We start from the raw sequence: 14,064 nt of genomic DNA, 5'->3' as shown, positions 1-14,064 counted from the left end.
CACTTTTCCCTCATGCACAAGGTCTTTAACTGAAACAACAGTGTGTCCTAAGGCAGAGTTTTTGGGTTGTTGAATGCTCATATTTCAAGGTTTGATGTAGTCATATAGATTAATTCTGTGAAATGGCAACAAACGTTTGGAACCATTTAGAATGTATCCATTCTGTCACACATTTTTGTTTGGTTATTTACTGCATTGTAATGTAGTGATAGCCATGCAATCCTACTTCTCATTGCTGCTTTCTGGCATATGGTATTTTGCCTTGTTCTGAGAAGTGTTAGCTCAGCACAAAACCAATGCTTATTATATCAATTCAGTCATGTGGGGCATCAAACAAAATTTGTAATTGGCTTGTGAATTTCTTTGTAGAGAGTCTGTAGCATTTTATCTTAGATGCAGAGCCATCAATGTCTGTAGAAGTAACTTTATAACTGCCCAAGGGAAGTGTGTTGAGACCCTTGCTGTTCATGTTGTTTATTAATGACCTGATAGACAACAGCAACCTCAGACTGTTTGTTAACATTGAAGTCATCAATTTTTTATTTATTTGTTTATCATGTTATGTAAACCATGTGAGCCAAAGCTACTGGTCACGAAACAAGTCAGTACATAGTTTACAGAGTGCTGATTAGAAAACTTGTATAGAAAAGAAACCAAGAATTACAAAAACACAAAAAAATTATGAGAGAGTACAAATAAGTAACATATTACAGAGAAAAGTTCTTAACTTCTTCCACAAAACAGTATGAGCAAGATACAAGGAAACCTTTAAAACTAGATTTTCAGAATTAGGGATTATCACTAATTTTGTTTACAGTTCTGCTGGAAGCCTATTGAAAGTGGAACCTTCAGGATGATTGAGTTCTGTCTGAAAAATGCTTCACTGGTACATATTAGGAACCTCACAAGATTTGAAAATTGTTCAATGATTGGCAACTTGCTTTAAACATTCAGAAATGTTAAATTCTGCACTTTATAAAACAAAATAATGTATCCTATAGCTACACTATCAGTGAGTCACATATAGAATCAGTCAACTCATATAAATACATGGGAGTATCAATTTTGTAGGGATATGAAATGTAGCATCATGTAAACTCAGCCACTGATAAAGCAGGCGGCACTTCATTTTATTGCCAGGATGATAAAAAATTGCAATTAGTTTACAAAGGATATTGCTTACAAAACATTCATACAAGTGATTGTAGAATGTTGTTGTAGTGTGTAAGATCCACATCAAGTAGAACTAACAGGAGATATTGAACATATATAAGCAAAGCAGTGCCAACAGTCAAAGGTTTGTTTTATCTGTGGGGGAGTGCCACGGAAATGCTGAAAGAATGGAAATGGCATATGATTGAAGTAAGTATCTATCTTGTGAAATATTATTTACCAAGTTTCAAGAACCAACTTTAAGTGAGTAATCTAGAAATATGCTGAAATCCCTGCATATTGCTCTCATAGGTATTGTGAAATTTTTGACTAATTGCAGTGTTTACAGAAGCCTAAATAACTAGTACAATGAGAAATACTCTCTCCAAAGCACTTCACTGTGATTTACAGAGTGTGGATATGCATATAAGATTTTTGTTAGAGACAAGAGACTTCATCGACTGCTGGATGTGTGTCTTACATTAGGGTTTTATTAAAAATTATATTCAACACATTGACACTGAATGGGCCCATTGAGGAACTCAGAAGTGAAAATTACCACCAACAATCAGTTTGCATAGCAAAATGCTGTTTGTAAGCTGAAATGAAAAGATGGAGCATCAGTGTTCTCTAAGTTATCATCCATGATTATTTCACTTTTGTGGTTGTTACATCAGTTAGTGTGCCAAGAATATCTTTGGTAATTGACAGAATGAAACCCAAAGTGAGAGGCAGCACTAGAATGTTAATTGGATTTCTACATTCCAAAAAGAAGGCAAGATCTTCATTCTGTTATGTTTTTCATAATGGCACAAAATTTCGCTATATCTGTTGAGTAATGGTATCTATAGGCTGGAGGGGAGGATGAGGAAGAAAACTGTATAACTGCCTTAAGATTCACTATTAATTGTTTTAAGGTAAAGATGTAATTTTTTATTAAAATAGCTTCTAAAATATTTCCCATTTTCTGAAATCTTTTTGCTCCCTCTTCTGAAAAATAGGCCTCAATCTGGCAACACTGAGTTACACAGCTGGCACAAAACGCCATAGCCTAAGTACTGCTGATTTCTGCCATTTCTAAGGCTAAGCAGCCAAGGGGTAGAGGCACTGCACAGATAAATGAGCCATACGTGTTGAAGGCGAAATATGTGTGAAGAGAGTATGACATCCCTTTTCAAATCTGCATTTGTACTCAAAATTATGAGACTTAATTAAAACATTGACTTGCATAGCGTGAATGATAATAAGTTCTGTGGATTTTAAAAGTTAGGAAAAACTCATTTACAAAGTCTCTTTCATACCTAGATGAGCAGTTTCGGATTTGTGCATCTTCAAACATGATTCCCACCTATTTTTACTAATGACAATTATGTAGGGTTTCATTAATAATAATGATAACAATTTATGTGGAACAAATTCACAATCTCAAGATGGTCCAGCACTTCTGCAATGGCAGGCAAACTTATCACATTTTTAGGCTTCAAAAAAGCATATGATTCAGTAGATAGTTGTACACTCTTTAATATACTGGAAGAATTTAATGGGGACAAAAAGATAAGACAGTTGATAAAACAAACATTAACTGACATCCCCACCCCAAGAACTGTGGATCTTGCTGTTGGTGTGGTGGCTTGCATGTCTGAGGGATATGGATAGCTGTACTGCAACTGCAGTCACAAATGAGAGGTACCTGTGAGATGACAGACAAACATGTAGTTCCTAAAGAGGGTCTTTCGAGTAGCTGCAGGGGCTGCAGTCTGAGTGATTCACTGATATGGCCTTGCAACACAACCAAAATGGCCTTGCTATTCTGGCACTACTAGTGGCTGAAAGTAAGGGAAACTACAACTGAAATTTTTCCAGAGGCCATCCAGCTGTACTGTATGGTTAAATGAAGTGGCATCCTCTTGGGTAAAATATCTGGATGTAAAATAGTCATGCATTCAGATCTCTGAACAGGGCTACTCAGGAGGATTGTATTGTATTGTATTGTATTTTTTTATTGGTCCTGTTGTCTACATAGCAGCTTATGCATAAGACATTGGTCAAGTTAAGTTATATACAGGCTGAAAGGCATTACAAGGTATACATACTTAAGGTTACTATAATACACTTTACACATAAATATTTATATAACACATTTCATAACTTTAAATATTCTTCAATGGAGTGAAAGCAGTGATGCTGTAAATATGACTTAAGAGATTTTCCAAATGTATTGACCTCAGTGATAGCTTTTATGTTTTCAGGAAGTTTGTTATAAAGCTTAACTCCCATGTGAAAAGTACCTTTTTGGCACAGTGCTGTGCTGATTTGAGTCATATGTAAGTTTCTGTTTTGTCTGGTAAAGTGCTCATGTATATCACAGTTTTTTTGCAGTCTCCGGTCCTTGCCTATTACATTTAATTTAAAGAACAAAAGAGTTTCCATAATGTATACACGTGGTAATGGAGGAATAACAGATTTCTTAAACAGAGGTTTACAAGAGTCTCTAGGCTTGCACCCAAACAAGATTCTAATGGCCCTTTTTTGTAGTTTAAAAGTGCTATTAGCTGTTTTAGAGTTTCCCCAGAAGGTGACCCCATATCTAAGACGAGAATGAAAGTATGCATGATATGCATTCAATACTGTTTTCTCACCACAGCATGATTTTAATGAACAAAGAAGGTAACATGTTTTGCTCAGTTCTGCATTGAAATATTCAATATGCTTATTCCATCTGATGTTACTCTGCAGCCAAAGTCTTAAGAACTTGGTTTCAGTATTGTTACCAACTGTTTCATCATTGATAGAGACTGATGGGATAAACATGTCCTTTTTAGGAACATTGTGGAATTTTAGAGCAATGGTTTTCTTACTGTTTATTACAAGCTGATTACTCTGTGCCCAGGTGCTAAGTTGTTTTGTTACCGTGTTTACTGTTTGTCATCATCTCCTTTTAGTAGAATCATGGTGTCATCTGCAAGTATGATTGTTTTGTGTGCATCAACATTTAAGCTTAGATCATTTATGTGCAGAAGAAACAGAAAGGGTGCCAATACTGATCCTTGGGGTTCACAACATTTAATTTATTTATAGTCAGATAAGTGATTAGATACAGTTTTTAGTTCAATATTTGTGTGCTTGATGCACACTGCCTGCGTACGATTAGTCACGAAGAACTGATCCACTTTTTGGACAGACCTTGAATACCATATGTTTCTAGCTTTGATAGCAGAATTTTATGGTCCACCAAGTCAAAAGCTTTTGACAAGTCAATAAAGACTCCAAGACTCCTATTGTTTCCTGTTTTTTGTCCATCAGGTTTAGGATGGAATTGATGCACTCACTGACAGCAGTTGTCATCGACCTCTTGTTTCTGAATCCATGTTGTTCATTACATAGGATGCTGTTTTTATTTATAAATTTCATAAGTTTCTCATACATAACTTTTTCCAGTACTTTAGAGATGCAGGAGAAAATTGTGATGTGCCTGTAGTTATTTACATTGTCTTTATCCTCTTTCTTATATACAGGAATAACTTTTGATGTTTTCAACACATCGGGGAAAGTGCCTGCCTGAAGTGAACAGTCGCATAAGTGTGTGAGTACTTCAATTAGGTTTGATGTGCTCATCTTTAACATTGTTGCAGGTATACCATCAATACCAGCCGATTTGGAATTTTTTAGTCCTTTTATTGCTTTAGCTACTTCATCTTGTGAAACAGAACTAATGTACATTGATCCTCTACATGCACTTATTTTATATCCATTTGCTTGGGTGCTCTTAAAGTTTGATTGTAACATAATCAGCAACACCTGTGAAAAAGTTGTCAAATGTGTTGGCTACTTCTAAGGGGTTTGTTACATTTTTATTTTTATGTGATAGTGTTATATTTTTGTAAGGTTGTCTGTATTCTCCACATTCCTTTTTTATAGCACTCCACATAGCCTTTGATTTATTAGCAGAATTATAAATGATTTCATCATTATGCATTATTTTTGCTGCTTTTATTACTTTTCTTAATATTTTGGAAGGATGTTGTCATAAGGAGAAACCCCTGGAGACATTGGAAAGTTTTTGGTGTATTATGTAATGGTAAGACAGAGATTTGGGAACCTGATTTTAACTAGTAAGACATTTCCAGGGACAGATATAGACTACTGATGACAATTTATTGGTTGTGAATTGTAGATTAAAACTGAAGAAATTGTTAACAGGTAGGAAATTATAGAGATGAGTCCTGGATAAGTTGAAAGAACCAGGGGTTGTTGAGAGTTTCAAAGGGAACATTGTGCAATGGATGACTAGAACAGGGGAAAGGAATACAGTATGTAACATAACAAATTATCACGATTTGTCACCTTACATTTGAAACATAGTTTCCCATGGAGCCTGGAGGAGATGAGACGTTGGTTGCATGGTAGGTAAAATTTTTGTCCATTGCTTTTTTCAGCTAAGCCAGTATCTATCATCACAGACTGAAGGGGCAAACAACCTGAAGCCTATACAGGTATGTGGACAAATTGTTTAAAGGATAGTGAGAGAGCAACCTGCCCCGCCACAAGGAGGAGACAAATGAGTAACTTGAGAGGTGAAACAGTGACAAAGCCTAGCAAAAATAATTGGATAACACGGGAGATATTGATCAATAGAGAAAATATAAAAATTAAGCAAGGGAAAGAGAATACAAATTTATAAAAAATAAGACTGGCAGGAAATACAAGATGGTTAAGCAGGAATGGCTGGAGGACAAATGTAAGGATTTAGAAGCAAATTTCACTAGAGAAAAGATAGTTACCACCTACAGGAAAATTAAAGAGGTCTGTGGTGACAAGAGAAGCAGCTGTGTGAATATCAGGAACTCGCATGGGAAACCAGTCCTAAGTAAAAAATGGAAAGGTGGAGACACTACTAACATGGATTATTTACAGAAGAATGGAAAAACTGATAGAATCTGACCTCAGGGAAGATCAGTTTGATTCCAGACACTAGAGGCAATACTCACCTTATGCCTTATTATAAGAAAATAGGAAAGGCAAACCTACGTTTACAGGATCTGTAGATGTAAAGAAGTCTTCTGAGAATGTTGATTTGAATACTCTCTTTGAAACTCTGAAAATTTCAAGGTAAAATACAGGGAGTGAGAGACTATTTACAACTTGTACAGAAATTAGACAGCAGTTATAAAAGTTTAGGGGCATGAAAGGGAAGCAGTGGTTGAGAAGGGAGTGAGACAGTGCTGTAGGCTATCCCTGATGTTATAGATGAGTTTTGCAATTTGGGCAGCAAAGTAGCTGATGATGGTCAAAGTGGAGTGAATATAAAATATAGAAATAATGGCAAGAAAAGTGTTCCTGAAGAAGAGAAATTTGTTGACATCAAAAAAGGATTTAAGTGTCAGGAAGTCTTTTCTGAAAGTATTTGTATGGAGTGCAGCCATGAATGGAAGTGAAACATGGATGATAAACAGTTTAGACAAGAAGAGAATAGAAGCTTTTGAAATGTGGTGCTACAGAAGAATGCTAATGATTAGGTGGGTAAATGGTTTAGTATTTGAAGAAAATAGGGGGTTAAAAATCATAGTGGAGACCAAGAGATAAATATAGTAAGCAGATCCAGTAGGATGTAAGTTGCAATGGTTATTCAGAGATGAAGAGGTGTGTAAAGCAGATTAACATGGAGAGTTGCAGCACACCAGTCTTTGGTCTGAAGACCACCACAACAACAACAGATATTAGCTCAAAAGTTAAACTACAAGGCAAAATGTTCGAACTTTTGGATATAAAAAATTTGAGCCTGACAGAGAGATGGACTATACCACTATACTATTCAATTAGGACATGGGAAAAAAGGTGAAAGGAATAACCATTGGCAGACTACATCAAACTACAATTTGTTTACAATGTTTGTGTTTGCAGACAACCTAGCACTCTTATCAAACAACAGATATGATGCAACTCACTACCTTGAAAAACTCCCTGAAAGAGCAGCTCAAAGTTGACCAAAAATTTCTTATGAAGAGAGGGGGGGGGGGGGGGGGGGGGGGGGGGGGAAACAAAAAAAAAACAAACACACACACACACACACACAAAAGGCAGTACATGGAAGGTTCTCCTTGATATTTAAATGGACAACTCCTGTTTACACAGTCTGGCGAAATATTTCAAGAATCCAAATTTAAATACCTATAAAAAACTGTTGAATCCTCTGCGTTAAGGACCAAACGAAGAAAGAATCATTAAATTACGAAAGGGTTATAGTATTATATTAAATAGATACAGGAAAAACACAATATCTCGTAATGCAAAATAAAATGTTATATGCATCATCAGAGATTGTAATCATTGGAGGCAGATCATTAATAAAAGCATAAAAAATAAGAAAGGAAAATATTGAGGAAACATTTTGCTCTGCTTTGTGTTGAGAGGATCTGGATGAGATGGAAGTCTAAAGAGTTATATCAAAATTTGAAGAAAATTGTGGACACTTGTAGGAAAAGAAGGTTGAAATTTTATGGCCACAATCTCAGAATGAATGATAATAGACTGACAAAAAGGATTCTCTACCAAGTTCTTAATGAAAGTTAAAAACAATTCAATACTTTAAATTGAAAAAGATCTTTAGAACATAGACATTACAGACAAAATTCTACAGGATAGAGCTGCCCTGAAAGCTTTAGTTGACAAGCATATTTTTAAAGCTTATCAAAGTTTTACATGTAAGAGAACATGGACAGAAGAATTCACAGCAAGAAGATGAAGGGATTTTGGGAAAAGAAGATAGCAACCATATCTGTGAAATATGTTCAATGATTCTCCACAGCTGTGCATAATGATGTAAAAAAATTATAGCAATATATAAGAGAGTAGGAGTATAATTTGCTACATAGTATTTAAATGTGGGGTGTTAATACATTAATACAGAAGTAGGTATGTTCTGCCAAACACAAGCAATATGCCAAGCTGTGTTAAAGACTAACAGTAGGCACCATTGTACTGAACTGATGTCAGATGAATGATTAGTACTATTGTTTTGGAAAATAATTACATACTATAGTTAATATGTCTGTATTTGGTGTGTTCAAAGTAGTTTTGTCACTATGTAGCCTTGTGACACACAGGAAATATGTAACGCTTCGCCAGAAATGCAAATCATTTTACTAAGGCAAAGGTTTTCAAAATATTCTCTTGGATGCTTTATATAAGAAAGATTATTTAGGACTGTTGATGATATGGTAAAACAGCTCCCCATAGAAGGTAAATAGTCTTCTGCTTATGTTCCATGTGAAGCCAAATTGCAAATATAATACTACACAAATTGAAGAAAAATATTTTTAGTGATGGTATGTGTTATGATGATTACAATGTGTTCATCGGAAACGTGCCAACCATAATATTCAAATCTGGATGTCCTGACTTTTGTTAGTGCTCCTCACCTTCACAAATTAGCCTACCCAGCACACTTCCCACAATTCAAATTCTCAGTGTTCCATTTATCTGCCTCCAATTTATACAAAGAAATGCTCATAAGCTCTCCATTGAATGATAATCAACTTAACAGAAAAAAATTGTTGGTTGGACAGCATGACTTAACACTGCCACAGCAATGTGTGATATTCAGACTGAAGAAAGCTGTTTTTAATTACTGATATAAATGTGGAGAAAATTTGAGACACTGTGAAATTTTAGGGATCACGACTGGTTTCACAGGTAGCCCTGACTTTGATGGGATACACAAACCCTGCTCCCAACCCCTTACCTCATGGCTCATACCCCTGTAATAGACCTAGATGCAAGACTTGTCCCATACATCCTCCCACCACCACCTACTCCAGTCCAATCACAAACTCACCTAGCCCATCAAAAGCAGGGCTACCTGTGAAACCAGTCATGTGAGCTACAAGCTAAGCTGCAACCACTGTGCTGTGTTCTATGTGGGCATGACAACCAACAAGCTGCCTGTCCTCGTGAATGATCACTGACAAACTAGGGCCAAAAAACAAGTGGACCACCCAGTTGCTGAGTACATTGCCAAACATGACATCCTTCATTTCAATCACTGCTTCACAGCCTGTGCCACCAACACCTCCCACCAACACCAGTTCTTCTGAATTGCGCAGGTGGGAACCTTTCCTGCAATATATCCTACATTCCCGTAACGCTCCTGGTCTCAATGTTCGTTAGGCATTGTCGTCACCCATTCAGCCTCCCTGTTCTCATTCCAGCACTATATAGCCCTCATTCCATCATTGCACCCAGTTGTTTTACTTCTCTCCTTTTCTGCTACCTCCTCTCCCCACCTATCCCCTGCCCACCATCTAACCTCCCGACTACACGTAGCTGCCTTTCCCTCTCCACCTCGCCCCTGCATGCTCCCTAGCAGCACTGCATTATCCGCCATCCCTACCCTACTACCCCTCCCCCTCCCCTCCCCAGCCTTATCCTTACCCCCACCCAGTCGCCACTCCCATCATGCACTGGTGCTGCTGCTTGCAGTGTGGCTCCAGTTGCCTGAGACTGCAGTCATGCATGTGTGAGGGGCCTCTATTTTTGACGAAGGCCTTACATGCTGAAAGCTTTCTTTGGAAAGCATCTCTACTATATAGTGAGTAGCAGCTTTCCTTTTCATAATATTGTTAAATTTCATCCTGGATTTTCCATTGTTTGATTACCCTAGGCATCTGAAATACGTGACTGAGACAGCAACTGAATCAGCTAAACAAAAGTGAGGAATGTTCTAAACAAAAGTGAGGAATATTCTAGGGGTCTGGTTAAGTGTTTCAAGTAAATGATAATTGTTGCTATGAGGAAAGGCTTCTGATTTTGTGGTCTGATATATGAATTAACTCATCAACTGCTGATTTTTCTTTTTTCAGTCTACATTTATTTCCGGGTTGCCTGATTGACATAGAGATTGAGAATGAGAATATAAAGTAAAAACATTAAATAACCTTGAAATAAACAATGTACTTTAGTTTACCCCCAAATTGGGATCATAGCAGAGGCCACTGTCTTTTTACTTTTTTTGTGCCAAATAAAGCATTCCATATGCTGTCCCACATTAAACACAGTCACATTTTCTTTGTGTCTTGAATGTCATATGTTCAATCACGTGTCCGATTACAGAAGCCCTTAGTTCAACTGGTGCACTTGAAATGGATGCTTTTGGGCATGATGGATGTCTTACCCTTTTTGGGTCAGAAGTAACAGATGATTGAGCAAGATATGCCCTTGTCATCATCCTTCTGACATGGCGCAGTGGAGCACTTTAATTCGTGAGGCAGTAAATATTGGGCACATAACCCACTGTTTGAATCAAAATCTCACTGGCTTCCCATGAAAAAAAAATATTATATAATGGTGTCCATAATATCGAATCACTTGCTAATCATTGCTCAGGCTATCAGAAAAACTTAAAACTTTATGAAATTCTTATTCAGCAAGTCCATCATGGGACAAACTTTGAAAACTTTATCCTGTTCACCAGCTGGGATTGTGTTCAGGTGTGAGTGTGGCACTTTATTTCCAGATATCTGTTATGGTTCATGCACTGCCATACGCACCTTATATCAATGCCCTCATCTTCATTCCATTGTTCCTTTGGGAGACCACGGTATCCAGCAAAGAGCAGTATACCTGAATTTTTTTTATGCATTCATTGGATAAATGAAAGCTGTGATTATTTTCATGTGTAGCATATCAGGCACTTTCATGAGCAATCAAGTTTAGCACTTGTTCATCAAGAAATTCTTCGAAGTAAACATTTTGGACTTTCCTTTCAGTGCTGTTACTAAGCTGCAGCTGCTCGGTTCATTTTCTGCTAGACTGGGGGAACTTTGCTGTGAGTTATATCTTCTGTTGTCCATTTAGATCTGAAATTAGCTTTCATCTTCTTCTTATCATGGTCTGCATTTTCCTTGTCCTCCCTTTCTCTATTAGTATGAACTTCCAAGGTACCTGGAACATCAGCTGAAAGAGGATCTACCAATATCTTTTTGACATCATTGTAGTCAGACATGTCATTTACACTATCGATTATGTTAATTGTCTCATTTACTTCACCCTCATCACAGAAGAAACCAAGATATTGGGGTCATTTACAACTTCTCCAATTTCCCTTTTAGAAAGTGCTTTGTATTATGCCTGCAGAGAAAAGAAAAATAAAATGTTGTTTTAGGAGGAACATGCCATGAGCCCTAAATGGGGATCAAAAATCAGATAATAAAATAAGCCTTAGGAGTAAGTAATTGATAAACATCTTCTAAGCCATTACAGAACATTAAGTACAAAGGTGTTGGAAATTATTTATTTAATAATAGAACTTACACTGTTCTGAAAATGTTCAACTTTTTGTAACTTTGAAAAACTTTTGACATGTCGATGGTTTCGTATCAAACATGAAACTTAATATCTGTGAACTCTGTTGAGCCTCCATCTTAACTTTACTTTAGTTAGTTCTTTGTCATACTTCATTCTGTATGGGCGCAGTGTCAATCAATTACCGATCTCATTCCCATAGTGGTGACCCCGCAGTTTGTTCGTGTTTCACGTCTTCTGCGCTGGTGTTTATGCAACAGGTTATATGCACTACGCAATGACCTTGCCAAACAATGCCTTGTTAAAAGATATGGAAGCACAACTCCGCTCACCGAGTTTCGTCATTTCTTCGCCAATGGCCTATTCATCATTTACGTTCTCAATCAATGCTGTGTGCTAACCTCATTAATTTCCAACGGTCAGCAGCTACACCGTTAGAGTGAACAATGGACTCAGGCTTCATGTCACTGGATTATGCTCATCCGACGGTGAAATGTGAACTGAACAATATTTCAAACTGTCTCTCTTCTAATTGAGTGTTTCAAGAACAAAGTGATCTCCATTCAAACACGTGTTTAGCCACCCATCGGCATGCTACATCAGTTACTGTCAGGCAGTGTGCAATGCCGCCATTACTGCAAACTAAGCCGGATCCAATCCGAGCACGTGATGTTCCATTTGTGTCTAATTTACAGGCACAATTCAGTGTTCTGCGTAACATGGACCCCTTACCTCGCCTCAGTGGCCTACCACATGCACCACAGGCATGTTATGCATCAGATAGTTTCCACGCGGGTGGCGTCCTCAAACTTTACTTGTGTGTGATGTTCCAAACCCCCTCTCTCACTCACCGGCCACGTAACCCAGCAGCCATTGTGGCCCCGTGCAACACCAGCACTGCTCTCGCTTGCGCCGGTTGTCCATTGCTAGGTTAACAGCGGACAGTCGCCGCCCGTTCCCCTTTTCTCGGTGCTGTGCACGCACCCACCTCCTCCATACAAGCGCACACCACACTCCTGTAAGAGACATGTGACTTTCGTGCTACCTTTCCCCAATCGCGCTAACAGCTACACCTCCTCGTGCTCTACCTGTCCAAAGACTCGGCACCAGGATATTAATCAACCTCATGTGCAATTCTCAATTTCTTCCATCACTGATGGAAGGACACACAAGATAGTTACCACTGCCGGCCCTCCTATTAGGCATAAGGTCCGATGTATCAACCCTATCAAGTTGCGCACAGCCTGGCAGCTGATTAATGAACTTTTGGCAGCAGGCGTTCTGCAACCTTCAGATAGCAACTGGTCTTCACCAATCCACCTTGTCCCCGAACACAAATGAACTTTTCAAATGTGCAGTGATTACAGACACTTAAACACTCGTAATTTCATGGACAATTACCCAATGTCGAACATCAATGACTTCACTCACATGTTATCAGGCGCCACAATTTTCAGTGTTATTGACTGTAAATGCGCCTACCACCAGATTCCCGTGGCGCCGGAAGACATTCCTAAGATGGTTATTATCACTCAGTTTATTCCAATACCTCTTCATGCCGTTCGGCCTAAAGAATGCAGCGCAAACATGGCACTGTTTCATTGACTCTATCTTGCAACAGTTCGAGTTTTGTTTTGCTTATCTGGACAACATTCTCATTCTCAGCAGCTCAGCAGAGGAACATGAAAATCATCTGTCTATGGTCCTCCAGACCTTGAACTCCAACAGTGTCAAGATCAACAAAGACAAGTTTCAGTTGTGCCAGGCGTCAATCTCCTTCCTAGGTTACACCGTCTTCGCTGACAGAATACAGCCTTCCAAATCTCATGTGTAGGCTACTTACAAAGAGCTACGCTGTTTCCTCGGCACCATCAGTTACTATCGTCGCTATCTGTCTTACACGGACATGCTATCAAGCAAACAAACTTCCAGTATCAAATCCATCTCTTGGACTGCTCCAATGCTAGAGGCCTTCAAGGCTCTGAAGACTTCTTTAGCTCACGCTGTGACACATAGCCACCCCGACCCCTTGGCCGAGTTATCCATCACTACAGATGCCAGTGACATCGCAGTGGGGGCAGTGTTGCAATAACACAAGGTCGACAGGGTTTCTCCCCTTCATTTCTTCTCCAAGAAACTATCTATGGCTCAGAGAAAATATTCTGCATTCGATAGAGAGCTCCTTGCTGTTTAAGAGGCAATCAAACATTTCTGCCCCGACTTCGAGGGACGTTCGTTTTTCGTCCTCACCGATCACAAACCACTGGTAGAAGTGTTCTGCAACCCACTTGAAGACCCACCCTCTTGACGTTACCACCACTTTGACCTGGTTTCTCAATTCACAGCAGACGTTCGTTACATCAAGGGTGCAGATAACGTTGCGATGAGGTGTGGTATGATTCTTCAACTGGCACCCTACACCCTTTGCTCCCACCTGGGCTGCGCTGATAGATTTTCGACACCCTGCATAACCTAGCCTACCTGGGCACTCGAACCACCATATGTCTCATGTCAGAACATTTTGTTTGGAAGAATATCAAACGGGACTGTCAAACCAGGGCACACAGCTGCATTGCTTGCCACCACAACAAGATCAGCCGCCACACCTCCCCA

Source organism: Schistocerca gregaria, chromosome 3 (assembly GCF_023897955.1).
Source record: "Schistocerca gregaria isolate iqSchGreg1 chromosome 3, iqSchGreg1.2, whole genome shotgun sequence".
Lineage (NCBI taxonomy): Eukaryota > Metazoa > Arthropoda > Insecta > Orthoptera > Acrididae > Schistocerca > Schistocerca gregaria.
The sequence above is the reverse complement of the archived record's forward strand: the minus strand, read 5'-3'. Positions refer to the sequence as shown.